Source organism: Pseudorca crassidens (assembly GCF_039906515.1).
Source record: "Pseudorca crassidens isolate mPseCra1 chromosome 1 unlocalized genomic scaffold, mPseCra1.hap1 SUPER_1_unloc_8, whole genome shotgun sequence".
Classification (NCBI taxonomy): Eukaryota; Metazoa; Chordata; class Mammalia; order Artiodactyla; family Delphinidae; genus Pseudorca; species Pseudorca crassidens.
The window spans coordinates 586,994-602,355 of record NW_027135945.1 but is presented as its reverse complement, the minus strand read 5'-3'; the positions used below and the strand labels follow the sequence as shown (position 1 = coordinate 602,355).

Sequence of the window (15,362 nt, the reverse complement as noted above, 5' to 3'; positions counted from 1 at the left end):
CCAGCTAGTCTCTCATTGGTTCTCCCTATTCCTGTTCATTTTCTGCAGAAATTGCAAACTAGGCCAACCAGGAGGTTAAAGGCACTGACTCTCCAAGTGGGGAGAGTGTTAGTAAAGCGTCTGGAATGTTGCACCCGAGTACCAGGGGACGAAAACTGAGACACATTTGAACACGTTTCCCGATCACACGGTGGATCATACTCTGGGTTCCACATGCATGTTTTAGCTGAAGGAAGAATCCCTTAAACCTGGAGAGTTGAGAACCATGGAATGGGTACCATGCAATATGACTTCAAACGGTCTTCATTTGCTCACCGAACCTCACCAATACTTTCAGTGCTGCCTTTATGCCGCTGTACACATGCTTGATTCTCTTTCGGAGACATATAAATCCATAGGTTTTAAGATTCTTACTAGTCAGGTATATTCTTAGGCGTTTAATATGGGGTGTTGAGTCCACTTCGTTGAGCAAGGAGTAGCTCTTGTCTATTACATATTTGTCTTATGGAAAGGTATCTGTGTTAATTTCAATCTCTGGTTTTATGCAGCACCCCAACTCACCTTTCCCCTTAAGCAAGCATAAGTTGGTTTTCTACATTTGAGACCCTGTTCTGTTTTGTAATTCAGTTCCTGTGTAGCCAAGTTTACATTCCGTGTATTAGTGATATCTTATGATGTTTCTTTTTCTGTGTGACTTATTTCACTTAGAAACATCGTACCTGAATTCACTGATTATGCTGCTATGGGCCTGATGATATAGATTTCATTTCTGAGTGATATTGCATTGTACGTTAGTACCACAACTTCTTTATCCATTTTTCGCTTTCTGTGATATTGAACTTGTACCGTAAATGAGGTTCCTGTAAACAGAGCCGTCCCTAATTTTGGGGTGGCTGTGTCTTTTTGATTTTAATTTCCCTAAGCTATAGGACCATAAGTGGAAGTGCCCTAGGCTCTGTTGCTTTGTTTTTTAGATGTTTCAGGAAACACCATACACTTCTCCAGAGTGGCTGTTGGAAATTTACATCCCGCCCATCAGCATAAGAAGGCTCCCAGTTCTCCATGGCCTGTCCTGCCTTTCTGGATTTTACACTTTTTTCTGATAGCCCTTTTGACCGGGGGGCAGTGAGACTTCATTGTAGTGCAGATTTCCTTTGCAATGTTGCTTGGTTGGCCAAAAAGGGCTTATGCGTTTTTTCCTGAATATATTCAGGAAAAAACGCATACGCCCTTTTTGGCCAAGTGCATCATTGTGGACGTTCTGCCTCTTTTCCTATGCTTTACATGCAATTCCAGTCTACCTCCTGAAATCGGTTTCCTGCAATTCTGCCCCGCTTTCAAGTCCTCTTGGCAGCCTTACTTCAATATATTTTTGGACGATAGCTGTCATTTATAACTCTGCAGGTTTGTGAATTACAGGGCCCCTGAGCTCCTTTCTTCAACTCGCTTTCTTGTGAGCTGGCCGCAACACTGCAGGATTGCTTCAGGCTCTAGTGTGGTACTGGCATGGCATGCTGAGCCTTTGGTTAATTCCTCTTCCTGGTGGGAAATGAGAGTTAAATTTGCCCGTCCAGACACCTCCAGCTAGTCTCTCATTGGTTCTCCCTATTCCTGTTCATTTTCCGCAGAAATTGCAAACTGGGCCCAACAGCAGGTTAAAGGCACTGACTCTCCAAGTGGGGAGAGTGTTAGTAAAGCGTCTGGAATGTTGCACCCGAGTACCAGGGGACGAAAACTGAGACACATTTGAACACGTTTCCCGATCACACAGTGGAACATACTCTGGGTTCCACATGCATGTTTTAGCTGAAGGAAGAATCCCTTAAACCTGGAGAGTTGAGACCCATGGAATGGGTACCATGCAATATGACTTCACAGGGTCTGCATTTGCTCACCGAACCTCACCAATCCTATCACTGCTGCGTTTATGCCACTGTACACACGCTTGATTCTCTTTCGGAGACATATAAATCCATTGGTTTTAAGATTCTTACTAGTCAGGTATATTCTTAGGCGTTTAATATGGGGTGTTGAGTCCACATCATTGAGCAAGGAGTAGCTCTTGTCTATTACATATTTAGCTTATGGAAAGGTATCTGTGCTAATTTCAATCTCTGGTTTTATGCAGCACCCCAACTCACCTTTCCCCTTAAGCAAGCATAAGTTGGTTTTCTACATTTGAGACCCTATTCTGTTTTGTAATTCAGTTCCTGTGTAGCCAAGTTTACCTTCCGTGTATTAGTGATATCTTATGATGTTTCTTTTTCTGTGTGACTTATTTCACTTAGAATCATCCTACCTGAATCCACTCATTATGCTGCTACGGGCCTGATGACATAGATTTAATTGCTGAGTGATATTGCATTGTACGTAAGGACCACAACTTCTTTATCCATTTTTCGCTTTCTGCGATATTGAACTTGTACCGTAAACGAGGTTCTTGTAAACAGAGCCGTCCCAAATTTTGGGGTGGCTGTTTCTTTTTGATTTTAATTTCCCTAAGCTATAGGACCATAAGTAGAAGTGCCCTAGGCTCTGTTGCTTTGTTTTTTAGATGTTTCAGGAAACACCATACACTTCTCCAGAGTGGCTGTTGGCAATTTACATCCCGCCCCTCAGCATAACAAGGCTCCCAGTTCTCCATGGCCTGTCCTGCCTTTCAGGATTTTACACTTTTTTCAGATGGCCCTTTTGACAGGGGGGCAGTGAGACTTCATTGTAGTGCAGATATCCTTTGCAAGCTTGCTTGGTTGGCCAAAAAGGGCGTATGCGTTTTTTCCTGAATATATTCAGGAAAAAACGCATACGCCCTTTTTGGCCAAGTGCATCATTGTGGACGTTCTGCCTCTTTTCCTATGCTTTACATGCAATTCCAGTCTACCTCCTGAAATCGGTTTCCTGCAATTCTGCCCCGCTTTCAAGTCCTCTTGGCAGCCTTACTTCAATATATTTTTGGATGATAGCTGTCATTTAGAACTCTGCAGGTGTGTGAATTACAGGGCCCCTTAGCTCTTTCTTCAACTCGCTTTCTTGTGAGCTGGCCGCAACACTGCAGGATTGCTTCAGGCCCTAGTGTGGTTTCAGCATGGCTCGCTGAGCCTTTGGTTAATTCCTCTTCCTGGTGGGAAATGAGAGTTAAATTTGCCCGTCCAGAAACCTCCAGCTAGTCTCTCATTGGTTCTCCCTATTCCTGTTCATTTTCTGCAGAAATTGCAAACTAGGCCAACCAGGAGGTTAAAGGCACTGACTCTCCAAGTGGGGAGAGTGTTAGTAAAGCGTCTGGAATGTTGCACCCGAGTACCAGGGGACGAAAACTGAGACACATTTGAACACGTTTCCCGATCACACGGTGGATCATACTCTGGGTTCCACATGCATGTTTTAGCTGAAGGAAGAATCCCTTAAACCTGGAGAGTTGAGAACCATGGAATGGGTACCATGCAATATGACTTCAAAGGGTCTGCATTTGCTCACCGTAAAGGCACTGACTCTCCAAGTGGGGAGAGTGTTAGTAAAGCGTCTGGAATGTTGCACCCGAGTACCAGGGGACGAAAACTGAGACACATTAGAACACGTTTCCCGATCACACGGTGGATCATACTCTGGGTTCCACATGCATGTTTTAGCTGAAGGAAGAATCCCTTAAACCTGGAGAGTTGAGAACCATGGAATGGGTACCATGCAATATGACTTCAAAGGGTCTGCATTTGCTCACCGAACCTCACCACACCTATCACTGCTGCATTTATGCCGCTGTACACACGCTTGATTCTCTTTCGGAGACATATAAATCCATAGGTTTTAAGATTCTTACTAGTCAGGTATATTCTTAGGCGTTTAATATGGGGTGTTGAGTCCACTTCATTGAGCAAGCAGTAGCTCTTGTCTATTACATATTTGGCTTATGGAAATGTATCTGTGTTAATTTCAATCTCTGGTTTTATGCAGCACCCCAACTCACCTTTCCCCTTAAGCAAGCATAAGTTGGTTTTCTACATTTGAGACCCTATTCTCTTTTGTAATTCAGTTCCTGTGTAGCCAAGTTTACATTCCGTGTATTAGTGATATCTCATGATGTTTCTTTTTCTGTGTGACTTATTTCACTTAGAATCATCGTACCTGAATCCACTCATTATGCTGCTACTGGCCTGATGACATAGATTTCATTGCTGAGTGATATTGCATTGTACGTAAGTACCACAACTTCTTTATCCATTTTTCGCTTTATGCGATATTGAACTTGTACTGTAAACGAGGTTCTTGTAAACAGAGCCGTCCCAAACTTTGGGGTGGCTGTGTCTTTTTGATTTTAATTTCCCTAATCTATAGGACCATAAGTGGAAGTGCCCTAGGCTCTGTTGCTTTGTTTTTTAGATGTTTCAGGAAACACCATACACTTCTCCAGAGTGGCTGTTGGCAATTTACATCCCGCCCATCAGCATAAGAAGGCTCCCAGTTCTTCATGGCCTGTCCTGCCTTTCTAGATTTTACACTTTTTTCAGAATGCCCTTTTGACCGGGGGGCAGTGAGACTTCATTGTAGTGCAGATTTCCTTTGCAAGCTTGCTTGGTTGGCCAAAAAGTGCGTATGTGTTTTTTCCTGAATATATTCAGGAAAAAACTCATACGCCCTTTTTGGCCAAGTGCATCATTGTGGACGTTCTGCCTCTTTTCCTATGCTTTACATGCAATTCCAGTCTACCTCCTGAAATCGGTTTCCTGCAATTCTGCCCCGCTTTCAAGTCCTCTTGGCAACCTTACTTCAATATATTTTTGGACGATAGCTGTCATTTATAACTCTGCAGGTGTGTGAATTACAGGGCCCCTGAGCTCCTTTCTTCAACTCGCTTTCTTGTGAGCTGGCCGCAACACCGCAGGATTGCTTCAGGCCCTAGTGTGGTTCCGGCATGGCTCGCTGAGCCTTTGGTTAATTCCTCTTTCTGTTGGGAAATGAGAGTTAAATTTGCCCGTCCAGACACCTCCAGCTAGTCTCTCATTGGTTCTCCCTATTCCTGTTCATTTTCCGCAGAAATTGCCAACTGGGCCAAACAGGAGGTTAAAGGCACTGACTCTCCAAGTGGGGAGAGTGTTAGTAAAGCGTCTGGAATGTTGCACCCGAGTACCAGGGGACGAAAACTGAGACACATTAGAACACGTTTCCCGATCACACGGTGGATCATACTCTGGGTTCCACATGCATGTTTTAGCTGAAGGAAGAATCCCTTAAACCTGGAGAGTTGAGAACCATGGAATGGGTACCATGCAATATGACTTCAAAGGGTCTGCATTTGCTCACCGAACCTCACCACACCTATCACTGCTGCATTTATGCCGCTGTACACACGCTTGATTCTCTTTCGGAGACATATAAATCCATAGGTTTTAAGATTCTTACTAGTCAGGTATATTCTTAGGCGTTTAATATGGGGTGTTGAGTCCACTTCGTTGAGCAAGCAGTAGCTCTTGTCTATTACATATTTGGCTTATGGAAATGTATCTGTGTTAATTTCAATCTCTGGTTTTATGCAGCACCCCAACTCACCTTTCCCCTTAAGCAAGCATAAGTTGGTTTTCTACATTTGAGACCCTATTCTCTTTTGTAATTCAGTTCCTGTGTAGCCAAGTTTACATTCCGTGTATTAGTGATATCTTATGATGTTTCTTTTTCTGTGTGACTTATTTCACTTAGAATCATCGTACCTGAATCCACTCATTATGCTGCTACTGGCCTGATGACATAGATTTCATTGCTGAGTGATATTGCATTGTACGTTAGTACCACAACTTCTTTATCCATTTTTTGCTTTCTGCGATATTGAACTTGTACCGTAAATGAGGTTCTTGTAAACAGAGCTGTCCCAAACTTTGGGGTGGCTGTGTCTTTATTTTAATTTCCCTAAGCTATAGGACCATAAGTGGAAGTGCCCTAGGCTCTGTTGCTTTGTTTTTTAGATGTTTCAGGAAACACCATACACTTCTCCAGAGTGGCTGTTGGCAATTTACATCACGCCCATCAGCATAACAAGGCTCCCAGTTCTCCATGGCCTGTCCTGCCTTTCTGGATTTTACACTTTTTTCAGATGGCCCTTTTGACCGGGGGGCAGTGAGACTTCATTGTAGTGCAGATTTCCTTTGCAAGCTTGCTTGGTTGGACAAAAAGTGCGTATGCGGTTTTTTCCTGAATATATTCAGGAAAAAACGCATACGCCCTTTTTGGCCAAGTGCATCATTGTGGACGTTCTGCCTCTTTTCCTATGCTTTACATGCAATTCCAGTCTACCTCCTGAAATCGGTTTCCTGCAATTCTGCCCCACTTTCAAGTCCTCTTGGCAGCCTTACTTCAATATATTTTTGGACTATAGCTGTAATTTACAACTCTGCAGGTGTGTGAATTACAGGGCCCCTGAGCTCCTTTCTTCAACTCGCTTTCTTGTGAGCTGGCCGCAACACCGCAGGATTGCTTCAGGCCCTAGTGTGGTTCCGGCATGGCTCGCTGAGCCTTTGGTTAATTCCTCTTCTTGGTGGGAAAAGAGAATTAAATTTACCCGTCCAGACACCTCCAGCTAGTCTCTCATTGGTTCTCCCTATTCCTGTTCATTTTCCGCAGAAATTGCAAACTGGGCCAAACAGGAGGTTAAAGGCACTGACTCTCCAAGTGGGGAGAGTGTTAGTAAAGCGTCTGGAATGTTGCACCCGAGTACCAGGGGACGAAAACTGAGACACATTTGAACACGTTTCCCGATCACACGGTGGATCATCCTCTGGGTTCCACATGCATGTTTTAGCTGAAGGAAGAATCCCTTAAACCTGGAGAGTTGAGACCCATGGAATGGGTACCATGCAATACGACTTCAAAGGGTCTGCATTTGCTCACCGAACCTCACCAATCCTATCACTGCTGCGTTTATGCCGCTGTACACACGCTTGATTCTCTTTCAGAGACATATAAATCCATAGGTTTTAAGATTCTTACTAGTCAGGTATATTCTTAGGCGTTTAATATGGGGTGTTGAGTCCACTTCGTTGAGCAAGCAGTAGCTCTTGTCTATTACATATTTGGCTTATGGAAAGGTATCTGTGCTAATTTCAATCTCTGGTTTTATGCAGCACCCCAACTCACCTTTCCCCTTAAGCAAGCATAAGTTGGTTTTCTACATTTGAGACCCTATTCTGTTTTGTAATTCAGTTCCTGTGTAGCCAAGTTTACATTCCGTGTATTAGTGATATCTTATGATGTTTCTTTTTCTGTGTGACTTATTTCACTTAGAATCATCGTACCTGAATCCACTCATTATGCTGCTACTGGCCTGATGACATAGATTTCATTGCTGAGTGATATTGCATTGTACGTAAGTACCACAACTTCTTTATCCATTTTTTGCTTTCTGCGATATTGAACTTGTACCGTAAACGAGGTTCTTGTAAACAGAGCCGTCCCAAACTTTGAGGTGGCTGTGTCTTTTTGATTTTAATTTCCCTAAGCTATAGGACCATAAGTGGAAGTGCCCTAGGCTCTGTTGCTTTGTTTTTTAGATGTTTCAGGAAACACCATACACTTTTGCAGGTTGGCTGTTGGTAATTTACATCCCGCCCATCAGCATAAGAAGGCTCCCAGTTCTCCATGGCCTGTCCTGCCTTTCTGGATTTTACACTTTTTTCAGATGGCCCTTTTGACCGGGGGGCATTGAGACTTCATTGTAGTGCAGATTTCCTTTGCAAGCTTGCTTGGTTGGCCAAAAAGGGCGTATGCGTTTTTTCCTGAATATATTCAGGAAAAAACGCATACGCCCTTTTTGGCCAAGTGCATCATTGTGGACGTTCTGCCTCTTTTCCTATGCTTTACATGCAATTCCAGTCTACCTCCTGAAATCGGTTTCCTGCAATTCTGCCCCACTTTCAAGTCCTCTTGGCAGCCTTACTTCAATATATTTTTGGACGATAGCTGTCATTTATAACTCTGCAGGTTTGTGAATTACAGGGGCCCTGAGCTCCTTTCTTCAACTCGCTTTCTTGTGAGCTGGCCGCAACACCGCAGGATTGCTTCAGGCCCTAGTGTGGTTCTGGCATGGCTCGCTGAGCCTTTGGTTAATTCCTCTTCTTGGTGGGAAATGAGAGTTAAATTTACCCGTCCAGACATCTCCAGCTAGTCTCTCATTGGTTCTCCCTATTCCTGTTCATTTTCCGCAGAAATTGCAAACTGGGCCAAACAGGAGGTTAAAGGCACTGACTCTCCAAGTGGGGAGAGTGTTAGTAAAGCATCTGGAATGTTGCACCCGAGTACCAGGGGACGAAAACTGAGACACATTTGAACACGTTTCCCGATCACACGGTGCATCATACTCTGGGTTCCACATGCATGTTTTAGCTGAAGGAAGAATCCCTTAAACCTGGAGAGTTGAGAACTATGGAATGGGTACCATGCAATATGACTTCAAAGGGTCTGCATTTGCTCACCGAACCTCACCAATCCTATCACTGTTGCATTTATGCCGCTGTACACACGCTTGATTCTCTTTCGGAGACATATAAATCCATTGGTTTTAAGATTCTTTCTAGTCAGGTATATTCTTAGGCGTTTAATATGGGGTGTTGAGTCCACTTCGTTGAGCAAGCAGTAGCTCTTGTCTATTACATATTTGGCTTATGGAAAGGTATCTGTGCTAATTTCAATCTCTGGTTTTATGCAGCACCCCAACTCACCTTTCCCCTTAAGCAAGCATAAGTTGGTTTTCTACATTTGAGACCCTATTCTGTTTTGTAATTCAGTTCCTGTGTAGCCAAGTTTACATTCCGTGTATTAGTGATATCTTATGATGTTTCTTTTTCTGTGTGACTTATTTCACTTAGAATCATCGTACCTGAATCCACTCATTATGCTGCTACTGGCCTGATGACATAGATTTCATTGTTGAGTGATATTGCATTGTACCAAAGTACCACAACTTCTTTATCCATTTTTCGCTTTCTGCGATATTAAACTTGTACCATAAATGAGCTTCTTGTAAACAGAGCCGTCCCAAACTTTGGGGTGGCTGTGTCTTTTTGATTTTAATTTCCCTAAGCTATAGGACCATAAGTGGAAGTGCCCTAGGCTCTGTTGCTTTGTTTTTTAGATGTTTCAGGAAACACCATACACTTCTCCAGAGTGGCTGTTGGCAATTTACATCCCGCCCATCAGCATAAGAAGGCTCCCAGTTCTCCATGGCCTGTCCTGCCTTTCTGGATTTTACACTTTTTTCAGATGACCCTTTTGACCGGGGGGCAGTGAGACTTCATTGTAGTGCAGGTTTCCTTTGCAAGCTTTCTTGGTTGGCCAAAAAGGGCGTATGTGTTTTTTCCTGAATATATTCAGGAAAAAACGCATACGCCCTTTTTGGCCAAGTGCATCATTGTGGACGTTCTGCCTCTTTTCCTATGCTTTACATGCAATTCCAGTCTACCTCCTGAAATCGGTTTCCTGCAATTCTGCCCCGCTTTCAAGTCCTCTTGGCAGCCTTACTTCAATATATTTTTGGACGATAGCTGTCATTTACAACTCTGCAGGTGTGTGAATTACAGGGCCCCTGAGCTCCTTTCTTCAACTCGCTTTCTTGTGAGCTGGCCGCAACACCGCAGGATTGCTTCAGGCCCTAGTGTGGTTCCGGCATGGCTCGCTGAGCCTTTGGTTAATTCCTCTTCTTGGTGGGAAATGACAGTTAAATTTACCCGGGCAGACACCTCCAGCTAGTCTCTCATTGGTTCTCCCTATTCCTGTTAATTTTCCGCAGAAATTGCAAACTGGGCCAAACAGGAGGTTAAAGGCACTGACTCTCCAAGTGGGGAGAGTGTTAGTAAAGCGTCTGGAATGTTGCACCCGAGTACCAGGGGACGAAAACTGAGACACATTTGAACACGTTTCGCGATCACACGGTGGATCATACTCTGGGTTCCACATGCATGTTTTAGCTGAAGGAAGAATCCCTTAAACCTGGAGAGTTGAGAACCATGGAATGGGTACCATGCAATATGACTTCAAAGGGTCTGCATTTGCTCACCGAACCTCACCAATCCTATCACTGCTGCGTTTATGCCGCTGTACACATGCTTGATTCTCTTTCGGAGACATATAAATTCATAGGTTTTAAGATTCTTACTAGTCAGGTATATTCTTAGGCGTTTAATATGGGGTGTTGAGTCCACTTCGTTGAGCAAGCAGTAGCTCTTGTCTATTACATATTTGGCTTATGGAAAGGTATCTGTGGTAATTTCAATCTCTGGTTTTATGCAGCACCCCAACTCACCTTTCCCCTTAAGCAAGCATAAGTTGGTTTTCTACATTTGAGACCCTATTCTGTTTTGTAATTCAGTTCCTGTGTAGCCAAGTTTACATTCCGTGTATTCGTGATATCTTATGATGTTTCTTTTTCTGTGTGACGTATTTCACTTAGAATCATCGTACCTGAATCCACTCATTATGCTGCTATGAGCCTGATGAAAGAGATTTCATTGCTGAGTGATATTGCATTGTACGTTAGTACCACAACTTCTTTATCCATTTTTCGCTTTCTGCGATATTGAACTTGTACCGGAAACGAGGTTCTTGTAAACAGAGCCGTCCCAAACTTTGGGGTGGCTGTGTCTTTTTAATTTTAATTTCCCTAAGCTATAGGACCATAAGTGCAAGTGCCCTAGGCTGTGTTGCTTTGTTTTTTAGATGTTTCAGGAAACACCATACACTTCTCCAGAGTGGCTGTTGGCAATTTACATCCCACCCATCAGCATAAGAAGGCTCCCAGTTCTCCATGGCCTGTCCTGCCTTTCTGGATTTTACACTTTTTTCAGATGTCCCTTTTGACCGGGGGGCAGTGAGACTTCATTGTAGTGCAGATTTCCTTTGCAAGCTTGCTTGGTTGGCCAAAAAGGGCGTATGCGTTTTTTCCTGAATATATTCAGGAAAAAACGCATACGCCCTTTTTGGCCAAGTGCATCATTGTGGACGTTCTGCCTCTTTTCCTATGCTTTTCATGCAATTCCAGTCTACCTCCTGAAATCGGTTTCCTGCAATTCTGCCCCGCTTTCAAGTCCTCTTGGCAGCCTTACTTCAATATATTTTTGGACGATAGCTGTCATTTAGAACTCTGCAGGTGTGTGAATTACAGGGCCCCTAAGCTCCTTTCTTCAACTCGCTTTCTTGTGAGCTGGCCGCAACACCGCAGGATTGCTTCAGGCCCTAGTGTGGTTCCGGCTTGGCTCGCTGAGCCTTTGGTTAATTCCTCTTCCTGGTGGGAAATGAGAGTTAAATTTACCCGTCCAGACACCTCCAGCTAGTCTCTCATTGGTTCTCCCTATTCCTGTTCATTTTCCGCAGAAATTGCCAACTGGGCCAAACAGGAGGTTAAAGGCACTGACTCTCCAAGTGGGGAGAGTGTTAGTAAAGCGTCTGGAATGTTGCACCCGAGTACCAGGGGACAAAACGTGAGACATATTTGAACACGTTTCCCGATCACACGGTGGATCATACTCTGGGTTCCACATGCATGTTTTAGCTGAAGGAAGAATCCCTTAAACCTGGAGAGTTGAGAACCATGGAATGGGTACCATGCAATATGACTTCAAAGGGTCTGCATTTGCTCACCGAACCTCACCAATCCTATCACTGCTGCGTTTATGCCGCTGTACACACGCTTGATTCTCTTTCGGAGACATATAAATCCATAGGTTTTAAGATTCTTACTAGTCAGGTATATTCTTAGGCGTTTAATATGGGGTGTTGAGTCCACTTCGTTGAGCAAGCAGTAGCTCTTGTCTATTACATATTTGGCTTATGGATAGGTATCTGTGCTAATTTCAATCTCTGGTTTTATGCAGCACCCCAACTCACCTTTCCCCGTAAGCAAGCATAAGTTGGTTTTCTACATTTGAGACCCTATTCTGTTTTGTAATTCAGTTCCTGTGTAGCCAAGTTTACATTCCGTGTATTAGTGATATCTTATGATGTTTCTTTTTCTGTGTGACATATTTCACTTAGAATCATCGTACCTGAATCCACTCATTATGCTGCTATGGGCCTTATGAAAGAGATTTCATTGCTTAGTGATATTGCATTGTACGTTAGTACCACAACTTCTTTATCCATTTTTCGCTTTCTGCGATATTGAACTTGTACCGTAAACGAGGTTCTTGTAAACAGAGCCGTCCCAAACTTTGGGGTGGCTGTGTCTTTTTGATTTTAATTTCCCTAATCTATAGGACCATAAGTGGAAGTGCTCTAGGCTCTGTTGCTTTGTTTTTTAGATGTTTCAGGAAACACCATACACTTCTCCAGAGTGGCTGTTGGCAATTTACATCATGCCCATCAGCATAACAAGGCTCCCAGTTCTCCATGGCCTGTCCTGCCTTTCTGGATTTTACACTTTTTTCAGATGGCCCTTTTGACCGGGGGGCAGTGAGACTTCATTGTAGTGCAGATTTCCTTTGCAAGCTTGCTTGGTTGGCCAAAAAGGGCGTATGCGTTTTTTCCTGAATATATTCAGGAAAAAACGCATACGCCCTTTTTGGCCAAGTGCATCATTGTGGACGTTCTGCCTCTTTTCCTATGCTTTACATGCAATTCCAGTCTACCTCCTGAAATCGGTTTCCTGCAATTCTGCCCCGCTTTCAAGTCCTCTTGGCAGCCTTACTTCAATATATTTTTGGACGATAGCTGTCATTTAGAACTCTGCAGGTTTGTGAATTACAGTGCCCCTGAGCTCCTTTCTTCAACTCGCTTTCTTGTGAGCTGGCCGCAACACCGCAGGATTGCTTCAGGCCCTAGTGTGGTTCCGGCATGGCTCGCTGAGCCTTTTGTTAATTCCTCTTCTTGGTGGGAAATGAGAGTTAAATTTGCCCGTCCAGACACCTACAGCTAGTCTCTCATTGGTTCTCCCTATTCCTGTTCCTTTTCTGCAGAAATTGCAAACTGGGCCAAACAGGAGGTTAAAGGCACTGACTCTCCAAGTGGGGAGAGTTTTAGTAAAGCGTCTGGAATGTTGCACCCGAGTACCAGGGGACGAAAACTGAGACATATTTGAACACGTTTCCCGATCACATGGTTGATCATACTCTAGGTTCCACATGCATGTTTTAGCTGAAGGAAGAATACCTTAAACCTGGGTAGTTGAAACCCGTGGAATGGGTACCATGCAATATGACTTCAAAGGGTCTTCATTTGCTCACCGAACCTCTCCAATCCTATCACTGCTGCGTTTATGCCCCTGTACACATGCTTGATTCTCTTTCGGAGACATAGCAATCCATAGGTTTTAAGATACTTACTAGTCAGGTACATTCTTAGGCGTTTAATATGGGGTGTTGAGTCCATTTCGTTGAGCAAGGAGTAGCTCTTGTCTATTCCATATTTGGCTTAAGGAACTTTATCTGTGCTCATTTCAATCTCTGGTTTTATGCAGCACCCCAACTCACCTTTCCCCTTAAGCAAGCATAAGTTGGTTTTCTAAATTTGAGACCCTGTTCTGTTTTGGAATTCAGTTCCTGTGTAGCCAAGTTTACATTCCGTGTATTAGTGATATCTTGTGATGTTTCTTTTTCTGTGTGAGTTATTTCAGTTAGAATCATCGTACCTGAATCCACTCATTATGCTGCTATGGGCCTGATGACATAGATTTCATTGCTGAGTGATACTGCATTGTACGTAAGTACCACAACTTCTTTATCCATTTTTCGCTTTCTGTGATATTGAACTTGTACCGTAAACGAGGTTCTTGTAAACAGAGCTGTCCCAAACTTTGGGGTGGCTGTGTCTTTATTTTAATTTCCCTAAGCTATAGGACCATAAGTGGAAGTGCCCTAGGCTCTGTTGCTTTGTTTTTTAGATGTTTCAGGAAACACCATACACTTCTCCAGAGTGGCTGTTGGCAATTTACATCCCGTCCATCAGCATAACAAGGCTCCCAGTTCTCCATGGCCTGTCCTGCCTTTCTGGATTTTACACTTTTTTCAGATGGCCCTTTTGACCGGGGGGCAGTGCGACTTCATTGTAGTGCAGATTTCCTTTGCAAGCTTGCTTGGTTGGACAAAAAGGGCGTATGCGTTTTTTCCTGAATATATTCAGGAAAAAACGCATACGCCCTTTTTGGCCAAGTGCATCATTGTGGACGTTCTGCCTCTTTTCCTATGCTTTACATGCAATTCCAGTCTACCTCCTGAAATCGGTTTCCTGCAATTCTGCCCCGCTTTCAAGTCCTCTTGGCAGCCTTACTTCAATATATTTTTGGACGATAGCTGTCATTTACAACTCTGCAGGTGTGTGAATTACAGGGCCCCTGAGCTCCTTTCTTCAACTCGCTTTCTTGTGAGCTGGCCGCAACACCGCAGGATTGCTTCAGGCCCTAGTGTGGTTCCGGCATGGCTCGCTGAGCCTTTGGTTAATTCCTCTTCTTGGTGGGAAATGAGAGTTAAATTTACCCGTCCAGACACCTCCAGCTAGTCTCTCATTGGTTCTCCCTATTCCTGTTCATTTTCCGCAGAAATTGCAAACTGGGCCAAACAGGAGGTTAAAGGCACTGACTCTCCAAGTGGGGAGAGTGTTAGTAAAGCGTCTGGAATGTTGCACCCGAGTACCAGGGGACGAAAACTGAGACACATTTGAACACGTTTCCCGATCACACGGTGGATCATCCTCTGGGTTCCACATGCATGTTTTAGCTGAAGGAAGAATCCCTTAAACCTGGAGAGTTGAGACCCATGGAATGGGTACCATGCAATACGACTTCAAAGGGTCTGCATTTGCTCACCGAACCTCACCAATCCTATCACTGCTGCGTTTATGCCGCTGTACACACGCTTGATTCTCTTTCGGAGACGTATAAATCCATAGGTTTTAAGATTCTTACTAGTCAGGTATATTCTTAGGCGTTTAATATGGGGTGTTGAGTCCACTTCGTTGAGCAAGCAGTAGCTCTTGTCTATTACATATTTGGCTTATGGAAAGGTATCTGTGGTAATTTCAATCTCTGGTTTTATGCAGCACCCCAACTCACCTTTCCCCTTAAGCAAGCATAAGTTGGTTTTCTACATTTGAGACCCTATTCTGTTTTGTAATTCAGTTCCTGTGTAGCCAAGTTTACATTCCGTGTATTAGTGATATCTTATGATGTTTCTTTTTCTGTGTGACTTATTTCACTTAGAATCATCGTACCTGAATCCACTCATTATGCTGCTACTGGCCTGATGACATAGATTTCATTGCTGAGTGATATTGCATTGTACGTAAGTACCACAACTTCTTTATCCATTTTTTGCTTTCTGTGATATTGAACTTGTACCGTAAACGAGGTTCTTGTAAACAGAGCTGTCCCAAACTTTGGGGTGGCTGTGTCTTTATTT

General features: G+C 43.7%; 1 long non-coding RNA gene across 1 annotated transcript in view; it reads left to right on the top strand.

Annotated features, from left to right (window-relative positions):
• The first annotated feature begins 705 nt into the window (after nucleotides 1-705).
• The window catches only part of LOC137217939 (uncharacterized), a 346,194-nt gene continuing 331,537 nt past the window's right edge, over nucleotides 706-15,362 (top strand). The window contains exons 1-2 of the long non-coding RNA XR_010940338.1: nucleotides 706-790; nucleotides 13,583-13,672. This is a non-coding gene — a long non-coding RNA (uncharacterized lncRNA). The remainder of the gene's footprint in view (nucleotides 791-13,582; nucleotides 13,673-15,362) is intronic.